Source organism: Polyergus mexicanus, unplaced genomic scaffold (genome assembly GCF_030449975.1).
Source record: "Polyergus mexicanus isolate NDT 795.1 unplaced genomic scaffold, iyPolMexi1.0 SCAF_27, whole genome shotgun sequence".
Taxonomy (NCBI): domain Eukaryota; kingdom Metazoa; phylum Arthropoda; class Insecta; order Hymenoptera; family Formicidae; genus Polyergus; species Polyergus mexicanus.
Genome location: NW_027223347.1, coordinates 1,732,124 through 1,746,766, shown reverse-complemented (window position 1 = coordinate 1,746,766; position 14,643 = coordinate 1,732,124). Strand labels below are relative to the sequence as shown.

Sequence of the window (14,643 nt, the reverse complement as noted above, 5' to 3'; positions counted from 1 at the left end):
GCGAAATCATATTATTGTATTAAGCGATTAGCGGCATGCCGCGTGTAACACAAACACATCCCGTCTCACGATTATGCATGTCCACCGTGTATTTCGAATACCGGGGGTTGTGATTTACGCCGTATGCAGATGCGACTAAAGTCACTCCTCCCGGATGCAATTGACCAATGAAACACAATGAGACGATAACAAAGATAACTCTATCAAAATGTATTTCTCGGTACAGTCGTAATGAAATTACTGCCACTAAAGATTTCCCGAAAATTTCATCGATAGAATCGAGAGTACATAACGAAATGCGCGTTGGTGTTATGCAAATTAAATTGCCAACTCTTACCTTTTTTATCAATGCAATCGGTGCAGTTTTACATCGTATTACCATCTACGTCACTATGCCATTACCTCACGCACGTAATTGTGATTTTCTTCGCAACCCTGAGATCGCGTCGCGAAAAATTTCCATATTCAGTATTCAGTCTTATATGAAATAATTGATATGCAATATACAATAGAAACTCGGAAAGTTCGATAAAGAAAGGAAAGTGTACAACTAAAACGGAACGCGTTTTCCAACAACTCAGGATACTAAAAACATAAGAGAATTAATTTTGCTCACATAATATGATAAGATCGAATTAACATTTAGTAACGGAGGGAGGCGTGAGATCTGTTTCATTTAAATAGCGAAATTGTCGAACGATGCTATACCTTAATGGTTTGCCCGCCGCATCGTAATCATTTACAAACGTAATCCTTCAAGTAACGAAGACAGTTTACGAAAGAATTCCGGTAATAAATCTACCGAACGCGGAAACAGCGAACGCGAAGCGAGTATGTTGGACGCGCAATGTGTCATTCTGATGAACAGTTAAATTGAAAATTAGTCCCACCTATCTGTTTTCCATGGAGGATTCCTCGCGCCCCTTGCTCCCCGGAAAGTTCTCTGCCGTGCAATTCAATTTTTCGAGAACATACTGGAATCTGGGCCGCGCCACAATAGCAGCTTCAATTTTCATTATAATCAGTTTGAGCTCAGAATCCCATCGAATAAAGCCTGGCCTGCCTACGTTCGCGAAAAACAAACGATATATTCATGATATAAAAAGAGAACAATGACGAAATTCCGTCGGGCGTGTCCCTATATCATTTTTGACGTAGATAAAGGTGACAAACATTGTTTGGCCACGGAAAGCTTGTTCACAAGCGCAATTTAGGTTCGCTGTACATATGTCGTGTGCTCTCGCGTATGTAAAAATAGTAGAGCGATTCTAAATTCGCATTAACTTTGACAAAAATATCGCTAAATAAGGTTCGAGCGGGATTAAAAAGACTGTTTAACATTCAAAAAATAAATTGTAAGATAAATATATTAACGTAATTTTACGCTAAAAATACGAGAATGTAAATATTTTCCGTAAACGGTCGTTGTACTGTTTATATATTGTAAGAAATTAAAATAAATATCTATTACAATAATTTACGTAAAGATTACTTTCCTCATCGAATTTATATAGTTGCCATGTAACTATTCTGCCTGCCCAAATTTCTAAATAGTTTCAAATGTTTAGTCGCTGCACGTATATCACGGTTAATACAAGGCGGAGAACGGGTTCCCAAATGTAAATTGCTTGAATGCTTCATGAAGTTTGTATTATGCACATTATTATGGCTAAGGATAATCTCAACTGCTTACTTACTATAAATACTAGAGAGGAACAAGAGATTTATATATATATATATAGTGTTAGAAAAATACTGTTGCTCTAAAATATTTTCTTCTTAATTTCATTATTTTATACTATCATTATGCGTATCATCATTATTATTTCTCATACAAAATAAAAATATTTAAAGAGATAAAGTATTAAAATATACAATACATACATGTATATATTAAAAGATATTAATTTGCACACGTATATGTTGCAATATTAGCAAATATTGTTGAATTATTGTAAAATTATTGTGTATTTTAACATTCCTTCTATGAAATTATGAGCTGTACATTGCTGTACTAATAGATTTTCGCGACGTCCCTTAATTTTCATTCCGCGTCCCGAATATTCGGAAGCCAACCTCAAATCGATATATCGTATCTGGTCACGGTACATAAATAATCCTTGCAACATCGATATACGCGCACAGCTATATAAAGGGGAAAGAACAACCAATATACGACAACACACAATCTTTTATAATCTCAGCGCCATATATAAAAAAATAAATGTGATATTAATATCGATCGTGTAAAGTGCATTCTAATATATATATGTGTGTGTGTGTGTGAAAAAACAAGCTTGCCCGTTTATCGTTATTTATTGTGTGAAATATAAAATTTGCGATAAAAAAATTTCAAAGAAATATTATATCAATTCAGAGTTAACTTATTTTTTTTTTTATGAGACTGTAATTATAATTACAATTTTTTTCAGATTTAGTTTATATTATTTCATGTTTATTATGTTGACTTGTGTTATTGCGTGTTGTTATTTATACGAATTTAAAATTTGATTTACGAGCAAATTTATAATATTGTATATCGTCTTAGTATGCAAAAATATCACATCATTGTTACATAAAATTATTTATTTAATTTTCATATTTATTCTAGAAATGTTATAACTTTTACTCGTATATATATGTATATGAGCTTATCTTATGTTATTTAATAATACAAGAGTTTAGATTTAGTTATTCTAGTCACATGTATCATTATCGCGAGTGGATTCCAACAGAACTTTGAGAGATCTACAGAGAATTTGCTGATTATGGCCGGGATTGCTCTACTTCAACTCAAACTTGTAAAAGACATCTGCCCTCTATAACTTTCAATCATCGCCGTAGATACAGCTGACCTCTTGGACATCCATTGCGTAAATGGAGTCTGCTTGGAAAAGCTTTCGTTTTCGTTTCTCGGTACTTTTTCAGTTGCTCAACAGCCCTTGGAAAGTACATTTTCTATGTGCTACCTAACGGGGGATGATGCATCCGAAAAACTTTTGTCCTATTATAGAAAATACAATTTTCTTCCTTTTATTTTCTTTTCTCTCGTACATTTTATTTACGTTACTCACGCAACAAGCAAATATTTTACAGATATTATACAGCGAAACTTTATTTCTATATAATTATAAATAGAATTGTACCCCGTAATGTGTGATAAAAAATGAGCAAAACCGAGCAAACCATCTAAAGGACTTCTTGTCTTAGTTTTTCGGTCCCCTACACACGCTCTTGAAATTTTGCCATTTAAATTGGGGACACCCTGTATATCTCACGACTCTCTTAAAATGTAAAAAGACAATAATCTCTGCTGGCGAGCTTGAAACAGAGCCTGCGATAGAAAAACGTCGCGATCCGCCTTTTCTCGGATTATCATATCCCGACCAAGCATAACTGACTCTACGATTCACGGCATTATGTCCGTCTCGCGTGGCGGATTTTGAAAAAATCCGCATTATCGCGTAGTCCTTTGGCTCAGCAAAAGGCTGAACGCGCGCGCGCGTTTCCTACGTACATCGCGAAAGAGCGCGAAATCATCGCGGGTTGCAGTAATATTTGATGTACGAGACCGGGGCTATATATATATACGGTTGCCATATTTCTGCCGACTTTGCGAACCGTTTTAGTTTTTCGTACCAGTTGGAAGGCTTCCAGTAGCACGGGGTATCCCGTGTGCTGTTTCTCTGTACGTGTGTGTATGCGCGCGCCTCCACGACCAAAATATACTCGCGCCTCAATATGTGTGAAAACGTACGTTCGGGTCATACGTTACCCTGCATCAGGGGTAAAGGGGGATAGATTCGTACAAGCTCACACGTATACATTCGACGCCAATTCCCGTACGTGTGTTTGTTTACGTATAAACTTTGTGTACATGAACACGTGCCAAAAACTCTTCTAAAAGTCTATTTTTCAACCCAACTAAACACTTCGGTTCCGAGACCACTTCCTCTTTTAACCTACACAAGTTGCAAATGAGTCGAGTTTCGGATACACTCGCAACTGTGTCGAGCTCTTCATAAGTTTACGCGAATAGCAACCGTGAAGTTTCTTTAACAAGAACTCGAGAGAGTTCCTCGACGAACATTCCTTCAAAACTAGCTTTCAAATTAATGAGAAAAGGGCATGCAAGATTTAATACCGTTCGACAAAATTCTAATACAATGTTGCACCGTAATACAAATTCCATCTTTCGTCGTATCTTAAAGTTCTATTTAACATAATAACGTGATAATTAGAACTCGTTGTATTATCGCAACATAGTTAAAAAAAATATATATATATATATATATATGTATATATACCATAATTTAAGATAATTTGCCTTGAAATGGAACTGTTATATACATTGTCTCGTACGCGTATGATTTTATTGTTGTCTGACAACGCTATATCGCCTATCGTTGATTTTCCTCACGTAGTTACTCGGCCAAGTTTCCTTCAGTTTTCTCGTGTTTCGAGGCAGTTACCGGTAGTTCACTTCCGCAACAGGCATGCCCGAAGTAATCGTCCCGCACGGCTCGTTTTTCTCGGCTTAAAGCCATCGATCGTGGCAGTCGTTCTTGCTGGCGATCGTGAATGGACGATGAGAAGTGGCACGATACATTTGAGTCGCCAGTATCATTAAAGCGAATCAAGAATAACGTCTAATGCGCTTCTCGGAGATCCCAGGGGATCGATATGGAATCATGTTATTATACAGCATTACGCAAATGTTGAATTTTACGAGATATGTTGCGAAACACGTTACGCGAATATATACGCACAATTTTAGAATTAATGTAGCCTACCTATTGCGTGAAGCATAAAGAAAAGCATTTCATAAAAATATAATAATTGCAGTGCTCGAATATTTTTACCTCTCGATATTAAGACGAAGGAAAAAAAAAACTTAAGAGAAAGGCTCGTTATTTCTATTATGAATATAAAACAGAAATAAACACGCGCGTAAAATATGTTGACGAATGGTCATATTTTCACACGCCATTTGTGAATTATCAAAAGGTACCGTCGTGTCTTTCTTGGTTCATCGGTTACAAGGCTGATGAAAAGAGAACCGTTTGCCGCAGGCGCTGACTTCTCGAGTCACTTTGATTTAGACAATCTTATTTGGTTGGCAAGCTCACTCAGAAATTTAAAGCAGCAGACATGAAGGATCTCTCCGTGTACGCGCGATGATGAAATCGGGCGACAGAGCGAAAAAGAAAAGTTAAAAGCGAAAGAACATTTTTAGTTACCGTCTCGAGTATGCACACTTGCCGGATACATCTCTTCTCCTTACCATCTCGAGCACGAGGCATTCGTAATTTGTATAACGTAAACTGACTCGTGGTGTAAAATATTCGATGTCGAATGCATCGGCTGAGAAATATTGCGTACCGGCAAACTCTTTCCATCGATATTATTTTTAGATATTATTCTCAACTTAATTGATTAACTTGCGGGAAATATTACGAAGAAATATACTGGTTAGTTTTTATCTCGTGCATACAATTTTATATTTTTTTAAAGAGAGAAAAATATTCATCAAAATTGTTCGTTTATGTAGAATTATTAATGGATGTACATATTTTGAATCATAATAAAATAAGTGCGAGAGAGCAGAATTTTTTCATTAAATATTTCTTGAAAATTATTCGTAAATAGTATATAATAGTAAATTATTTGTACATTACATTTGTCATTTAGAGAGATAACTGATATTCATAATATCTAAAATGAAAATTTTATATAAATTCAAGATATAATCTTTCTCTTATTTCTTTATTCGATATTTTTAAATTTTATTTTTATATTTTTACCATAAAACCGTTCTTTCAATAATATTTCGCGTTCGCCTGTCGCTGCTGGCCTTCAAAAAGTTTTCGCGAAATGAGTTCGCCGAGATGCCACACGCGAGAAATTTCGATTAGAAATTCCATCGAGCCCGCGATTATGTTTTCCCGACACAATGCAAGGTGCGCCCGTCGTCGGTTTCGCCGCGATACCGGCACGATACCTCGAAATAGAAATTTCTCTCGGATTTCGATTCTCCGGATTGCAGGCAACGGACTCAGGTGGATGCACGCTACATCGATTATCGAGGCGGTGGTACACGACGTTACCCCGCTCATCCGCGACCGGTTAAGACCTCCTCCTCCTATCGTTGAGACAGTGAGGGGAGGAGATCACCCCGATCCTTAAACCCCTCAGAGACGGTGACTCGCGTCCCCGTACACAGCGCATTTCCCGTAACCTTCGTAGCCCTTTTGCCCCCTCTTTCCTTTTCCAATTCCTGCGCTTTGCACCGGTACCGATGCCGCAATCCCGTTAACCTTCGCTCCCGAGAACGCCAATTGTCTATCGGAATTTGATAATAGTTGGTCGTCGCGCGATGTAAAATTCATGAGGCGATCCTAGGTTGCAACAATCGAATATCGCCGTGGGTTATGCGCGCGCCAAGTTAGGAATTGTAACGGATTCCAGAGCGAGCGCATGACACGAGCTTTTTCGTCTAGCTAGAGGCATCCGGACATCGGGAATCGGGAATCGAATTGAGCGATGTAACCGGCATCACCGTCATCTTTTGATGTCCTTTTTTTTTTGTTCGCGAGGATACGCGAAGCGTCGATGCGTATGGCTTTCGATATTCGAAGCGAATGGCCGTATCCCGTTGAATTTTAATGCGCGCGGAGACTTCTCAGATTGCACTCGTGCTGAAAGTCACTAGCTGTGAATTCGTAGATTGGATAAAAAAGAATGTTAAGAATGGCTCTACGCGCGTTATATCGAAAGATAACGTCTAATGTGATGAAATCAATTTTTGCGACGTTATAGATATGCGATAATATTATATTATTGGATACACGTCACAACATAAACGTCACAAACTGTTTAAAAATTGATGACAATTCTAAAATTATTACTCTATTGGCCGGAATATCAAAATATAATCATGGATGTATCATATTGTATATTGGGTAAACTAAATCTAGATCGATTTTTAATCATGCATCTGCAAATTGTCTATATCAAAATGTTGTTGCGACTTGATAGAGAGAGTATTTTGGGTGAAATCGAACAGCGGCCGCTATCATGTCGATACCTCACGAAACCGCAGATTGAATAGCTCGATATCTCAAATCAGTTTTTCGTATAATGTTTTTTAAATGTCAATTCCTAAAATTATATCAGATAAATTGTCCTTAAAATACTTTCATCGAAACTTCAGCAAATATTTATTTTAACTATTAGTATAAGTATAAGAGTATAAGTATAAGAATATAAGTATAAGAGTATTGTTTATATATAATATTGTTTTACAAAAAACTTTGATATAAATATAGAATAATATTTATATTTCTTGATAAATATAATAATAATGTTACAATAATATTTCTTAATAAATGATTTAATCAATATTTTCTTCGATTATAATTAGTAACAGTTCGACAAAGTGGATACTTTCCACAAAAAAATGTGCATATCGATTATACGCATATAATAAAGACGAAATGAGAGACTGTTGCAACAGCGAGTAGCGACTTGGCGCTTGCGGAGCTGTTGGTGCTCCAGTTAACTTTTTAATTCATGGCGTAAGGTATATCCGTTCGACTTTCGCTCGTCCCTTACCCCGTAAATGCGAAGAAAAAGCCTCTCGACTGCAATACCATTCGCTGAACTACTTGCCGGAAACTGTTGGCGCTATCGCAAAAAAAGGATCGCGGCGATCGCGTGGCGAATACAATTTATGTACAACGAAAAGTACTCACGCGCGCAGGGGGATGACCGCTTAGAACGGGGAGGGCGAAGGGAAGGATGGGGGGAAAAGGACGATCGGGAAAAATACGAGCGAAATTGCGCTCTGGTAGACACAGCGGTCCGCTAAGTTGGAAATAGCGGGAATACCAATGTGCAAAGCAGCTAAGGCCCGGTCTTACGATCGTATCGCGCCTTCTGCGAGTCGCGGAAGGGCCGCGCGGCATTCGGGACACGTAGCGAGCCAGGCAATACTTCACCGTCGACGAAACGAGAAATTCGACCAGTTTGCAAGGCACTTCATGCGCGATTTCTTCTTCTTCTTCTTCTTCTTCTATCTCCTACGCAGAACTCTCCCTTCGAACTATCGTTCGTGGCTCACTCGCCGCCGAGGAATGTTTAGATATTAAACTGATGACGTGTACTTATCGATGGAACAAGTTTGCAACTAGTTTAGCATACGCGTTACGTGAAAGCGCATTAATAATTAATTGTGCTTTCATATTGTATAAAATGACGTGATAAAATATTTCTCAGGTAACGTGGAGCAATCTCCAGCCTGTATCCTACATCCCATATTTTCACAAATTATGCAGCTTCAATTATGATCTCTTTAATCGATCAGACATCAATTTTTGTGCGCGTTTCTATCTTTTTATGTATACGATTTTCTATAAATTATAGAAATTCAAGTTTGCATTAAAAACAAATAAATTTGCTTGCAAAATGCGAAATGCAGAAAGAAAAGGTTTATCAAGAATATATTTTAAATATATATCTTTCGTTTTACAATAAGTATGATTTTTTTATCGCATCATATATTTTCTAATTCAATAAAAATAATATTTTTCGAGAAAAGAAAATAATTTGTTCTTCCGGTAAATTCGTAAAAATGTATATCTTTTCATCAATAACTAAAATAAAGACAATATCTTATGTCGAAGCTTATATTTGTTAGCAGATTACTCGCTCTATCGGATTTGTCATACGAAGGGGCGTCAGCCGGTGCTGAATTTGGTTACGCAACGTCAAGTTGATTAGCGCATAATGCAATCAACACCCTCATCGGAGCATCATAATTCCCGATATGCGAACAGCCGAAATCGAGCCGGCAGTCGACCCTATGAAACCAGCTTGATAACGTTTCATAATGCCAGTAATTATCGTCAGGCTAAAGGCCATCGATCATATACAACCTTACGCCTATGAAAGCCGATGTCGCCTGCAAATTCTGTCTCACATGAAAATTATAATAATACAGAAATGAATCAACTTGACTATGTATGTATATATATGTACAGGTATGTGTACATATGCATTAATCATAGATGATCAAATCTTGTCATACTGACAGATATGTTAGCTGTATTTAAAACCTTTTAATTTGTCCTAGAAATCACATATCTTTTCTTTAAAATTTAAATATAAATCCATATAAAAATGGAATAATTTTAAAAGTTTAATAAGATAGAAATGATGATTGAGATTATGATGAAGTAGACGGTATCTCTGGAGAAAAATCCTTCTAAATCTTCATAAAATCTTTATTAAGCGCGCTTAATTTGCGTTAAATTTACTTACTCGCGAAAAATTTAATTGTAGTACGTGACAAATCGATCGCGTTATTATTCCTTTATTCGTATAAATTCGCGATCTCACGATGCTGTATGAAATAGAATATTATAGTCGGATCATATATATCTCCGCAATGTTCCGCACATGGATAGATCCGAAAATCGCCCTTTCACATAGACGTAAATCATGAAAATGGTAATCGCGTGCACTTATCTCTCCGCGCGCTCTTCCCGTAAGTCAAATCGTCGGTTACAGACGACACGCGCCATTGCGTTGTCGATCGCATGAAACAAATATTTTTCTACAGACTTCGAGAATGAATTCTTTGTCGAAAAACCCGTGGCGTTTGACGCTCGTCTGTGTACGCGACAATCCCTTTTTCGTCCTTTATTCGCAAATACCGACGGTTTTTACGGAAATCGTCGATCAGATTGAATTGCAAAGAGAACCAGTCTTCCTTCGTGACATAGAGCCCTTCGCGTCCCGACAACGCGCGCGTTTACGCATACGCTCGCGATCGCTATCGGCGAGTTTTTACCCGTGTTCGACAACAAAATCGGTCCCGGAAGGGCTTTCCTACTTCCTTGTGCCTTTCTCCATCCTCTTGCCGTTTGCTAGAGCCATTTGGAATTCAATCAGTCTGATATGTCTTTCCTATGAATAATATTGGCGGTGTATCGAAGTCGTGCAGATTGCACGATTGCGATTGCACGATTGCGAACGAGAACATTGCAGACTATTAATACCGTTGTACTAAACCGTCGATATGAAATTGATTTATAAAAATTGGTCGTATCCAACTAGACCGATTTAATACTCGACGAGCTTTTTTATAATATTCGACGGTAAATAAGGATTAAATCAATAAATTTATATTTTTCTTCGGTATTGCAATTAACTGTTTATAGTTTATATAAAAATATAAAAATCACAAAAGTACAAAACTTTTATACGTTTATTCGATGTAATAGAAACGAAAAAAAAAAAAAAAGATATATTCATAATTAGAAACAAAGTTGAAAATAATAAATTGCGAACTTTCCTCTTTACAATATTTTCTCTCTTTTATATTTAAAAATGTATATTAAAAAAGTAAACTATTTATGTATAATATTATTAACAAATTAATAGAGGCAATTTGCAATATTTCATTGATAATAATTACATTTTATTCTCTCTTAATTGTTACACTATAAGTATATTAATTCGTAAGAGCTGATAAAAAGAAAATGAATCAATATATTAATTATACGTACAAATGAAATTTTAAGCAAAATTCGATATACCTCTTTAGAAACGTTACGATGTAACGTAATAGCGAAACCCCATTAAAATTTACGAGAATTTAACTCTACAAATTCAGATTCGTGCCGCTTCGTTTCTCGAATACGGGCAACGCAGCCAATGACAGCCATTAATCGGCAACGGCGGAAGATCAATTATCCAAACGTCAATGATTATTAAGAATTTTAAATTAATATGATCGTCCGGAAGCTAACGTTGCATATAATTGCTTTATGCCCTCGGTAATTAATACGCGCGATTGTAGAATGTCCGTCTACTAAAACGTCGAAAAGAAATTCGCATATTATTATACATAGCGCTACAATATACACATTATTACATAGACAAAAGAAACATTTTTGCATAGACAAATTTTCCGTCGACTACTTTATGTTTCTCTTGAGCAACTTTTTGATGAATTTTTCTCTAAAGATAATAATAGCACGATGTATTGTATATATCAAGGGATAGTAACATCTGTGCCACATAATGCCTAACGTGTTGCGGAATGCACGCACCGGAAGGATTGTCAGGATTGTTTACGGTACAATAGATTGTACGTAATACAGCCGTTGTGTGTGCGGGTTATGCTCTGCTATACATTACATTACACCCTATAGGAGTCCAAGCTTATATTCCCGTCGCGTTCTCGACGGATCGTCAATCTTCTTCGAGTAGACGATAACTACCACCGCGTCTATAATATCCCATCGTTCGCAAGAACGAAGAGGTCTTTTATCCATTGAAACAGTAGCTATCGTCGTGTTCGTTCTCTCGTATAACCGACCGACCGACTGACTGAGTGCAGGAGGGCGTATTTTAGGGGCGTCGCGATTCGCGATATCTGACCGGTGCACACGCATCTGCACGCAGAGAAGCATGACGATTAGGTGAGATTAACGGTACGCGTAAGTTCTCCAAACCCGTAGCCATACCTTGCTCGATATCTGCACGATATCCGTTGAATCCCGTCCGCTTTTGTCTTTCGTGCCGTATAATCGATTTTTCGGAACGATAAAAGAGCGCGGTGGTTTATGATCTTCGATCGATCGCATCGTGAAATATTACTGCAAGCTACTTGTGTAAAGCGAACGAGATTGATATTCACAAAGGTTTCATATATCATGCTATCTCAGATACAGTATACAAACTGTTTGCTTGATGGTGATCTCACTCTTTTATGTTTTAAACGCGCGGAAAATGAAAATTTCTTTTCTAATCGCAACGATGATGCAAAGGCCGATATTATAAATTTAATATTGCAAACAATTTTAAAATGTATTCCGTCGTCTAAGAATAATCATCAGAGATAGCTATATATTATTTACTTATGCAAATATATCCCGATTCAGAGACAAAACTTTTTAAGTTGGACTGCAAAAAAATATAACGGATGGAAAAAAATTTTACAACGTCTGGGGAGAGACACGCGGAAAATAAAGATAAAATTCTTGTTTATAAATGATGCCACTCAACGTGAAATTATTTTTCCCCTAGCGCAGCAGCGCTCGCCGGATTAGTTCTCCGCTATAATTAGTTAGCTCTACGAGACACCCGGCCGCGAAAATCTTTAATGCGAGCGTCAGTCATGCCGAAACAAAAACCGCCAATTTGGATGAAAACCGCTGAAAGGGGACCGGCCAAGACCGACGTCGCATTAAAGCGGATATATCGTTGCGACTCTGAAAGATCGGGATGCCATATCCTTCCCTCTCGCTCCGTCACGACTCGGAGCTAGTTGGGAGAATGCGACAGCCGCGGCGTCGCCTCTTCCACATTCATCCTCCGAAGAGGAAAACCCTGGACGAAATACTCAGCGTGGAAATAATGAAGCAAACGACAACGAGGAGGCGGAAGAGCGCGCGCTGGGTTGGCAAAGGGAATTCCGGCTATTCACCACTTTTCGCGTTCGCGTTTATTACAGACCCTACACCCGCTCCGCTTCCTTTTTCTCGCGACGATACGATACGTACGTAGATACAAGCGCGAACGTGTGCTTTACGTGCTCATGCATACGTTTGTACCCGAGCTTACGCGTGTCTTCGTGTCGCCTCGCGACATGAACACGTTTGTAGGAGTAAGCAATATCGTCACTTTATGAAATGAAAATTCCACTCTGTAAGCGTTTAGAATCCATATCAGACAACATTGGATAACTACAGATATGCATATTCTACCTTTCTACGCAGCACTCGACGAGCAAATTTATTAGCGGAATATTTTTTTATAACAATATTTTCCTCTTACGAATCTTAAAAATAGATTTGCAAATATTCTGTAAATAAATTTATTGAATAAAATAATGGAAAATTTATATTGTATGTTAGAATAAAGAATTTTATTTTAGCGAAAGAAAAAAAGATATATTATCATATAAAATGTGAGAATAATTAATTTCATATCAATGAGTAAATGTAGTAAGCATATTATATTGACAAGAAATAAAATGATAAAGTAATTATTATAATTATAAAATACAGAACGTATTCTATTAGATTTTAAGAGAAAAACAAAGACAAAGAAAGATGGAGAAAATATTATTAAATTTTGAATAATTTACATAAATCTTTGCAAAGAATATAAACACTTTTAACATCGACGGGTTAATAAAATAGCTTTAGGCGGAAAAGAGGAGTGTGCCCATGAAAATCTTAATCCGAGGAAATCTCAGTGAAACTTTACGCTGCTACATCGCATAATTGGTGGATAGACGGTGATTAAAATAACGCCGCATAATTAATGCGGAGCAACTTAAAAGTTTTTCGTTCCAGATGTATTATACTATGCATGTATAATGTGACGGCCAAGTGTCACACGCCGCCGGAAGCGGTGAAATTTGCGCCGTCTGTAGACGCGACTTTAAATTTACATTTGGGAAATCCCCGTCGCGAGAAACGGAAGCCAAACGACGGCGCACGTCGGCTAACTTTTCCGCCGCGCTGACAGCTCGACGTTCGAATCCCTGAGAATCCTGTGTAAACCCTGCGGCGGAGCCCTCTCCTTCGAAGAACCTCTAATACGCGAGAAGCGGGCTATTAGTGTGCCGACCAACATTCTATCGCGAGTGTCATACGTGCGCATCGTACATCGCGTTCGAAAGAATTCCCCCCGCCTCTTCCGGTTAAACGAATATGATTTACAGGATTAAAGAGATACAAGAGTGAATCTCCGTGAGAGAAGAATCGGGAGGGAACAACCTTTTGTAACTGCTTAACTAAATCTCCACGATTTTTCCAAAGGCGAGAGCTGCAGGTCACACATTCTTCGATAAATCAATATATTGGACTATATGAACAAGAGCTGGCGAGAGTCTAGCGTGAAGAACGTGTAAGTTTTCCATGACGCAACATAAATCTCTCGCATCGTAAATCCTGTATCTTAACGCTCATAGATTATATTCATATAGGAAAACCGATAATTGTACAATTCTAAATAATTAATAAATATTAAGCGAAATTTATTGACATATTAAAAATTATACAATATTATCACACGTCTCGAATTGTTGTAATAAAAATTATTCAAGATCATCGTATTAAAATGCGTTGATCGTCAAAAATCGCATCGATATTTCTAGCTGACAATTAGGGATGAAAAGTTACGCGATAAATCGCGGAACATCTGACACGATGCTAGGACGAATGACCGATTTCCATTGCACGGCATCGAGCATGCAAAATCTCAGCTTCCGCTGGTGCGCGACCCCGGCGTGCTCTCGAATGCGCAAAGCAATTGCGCGTTGTAAGCTCGAGTCGCGTGGTCGAGAACCTTGAGAGAGCGAGTTAGTCGCCGTCACGGCAACGTAACGTGAATCCCGCAATGTTACCACTACACTAACCTGGGTGTCTTGTGTAATCTAATTAGCATATCCGATACTTGCGCGAACGACGCGAGCTGGATCGAGATACGAGATCGATCCGAGACGTGAAAATCCAACTTTGCGCGTAAACCGTGTAATTACGAGAGATCTACTCGTATTTCGATTTTCTCTGTGCTATATGTTTGATATAGCACACTTTTTGTGAATATTTTCGATCAAGTGAC

At 37.7% G+C, this 14,643-nt stretch overlaps 2 protein-coding genes across 7 annotated transcripts in view; one reads left to right on the top strand and one right to left on the bottom strand.

Moving 5' to 3' along the window:
* The window catches only part of LOC138943577 (protein artichoke), a 245,677-nt gene that overhangs the window by 69,934 nt on the left and 161,100 nt on the right, over positions 1-14,643 (top strand). Inside the window, exon 1 of one of the 3 annotated variants that reach the window (XR_011448494.1) lies at positions 13,902-13,926. The exons of the other annotated variants lie outside the window; for them this stretch is intronic. The gene's annotated coding sequence lies outside the window, so the exon portion shown is untranslated. Of the gene's footprint in view, positions 1-13,901; positions 13,927-14,643 lie in introns of those variants that run through there. 3 annotated transcript variants of the gene reach the window in all.
* LOC138943576 (protein artichoke) overlaps positions 1-14,643 on the bottom strand; it is a 327,808-nt gene that overhangs the window by 218,953 nt on the left and 94,212 nt on the right. The gene's annotated exons all lie outside the window — the stretch shown is intronic.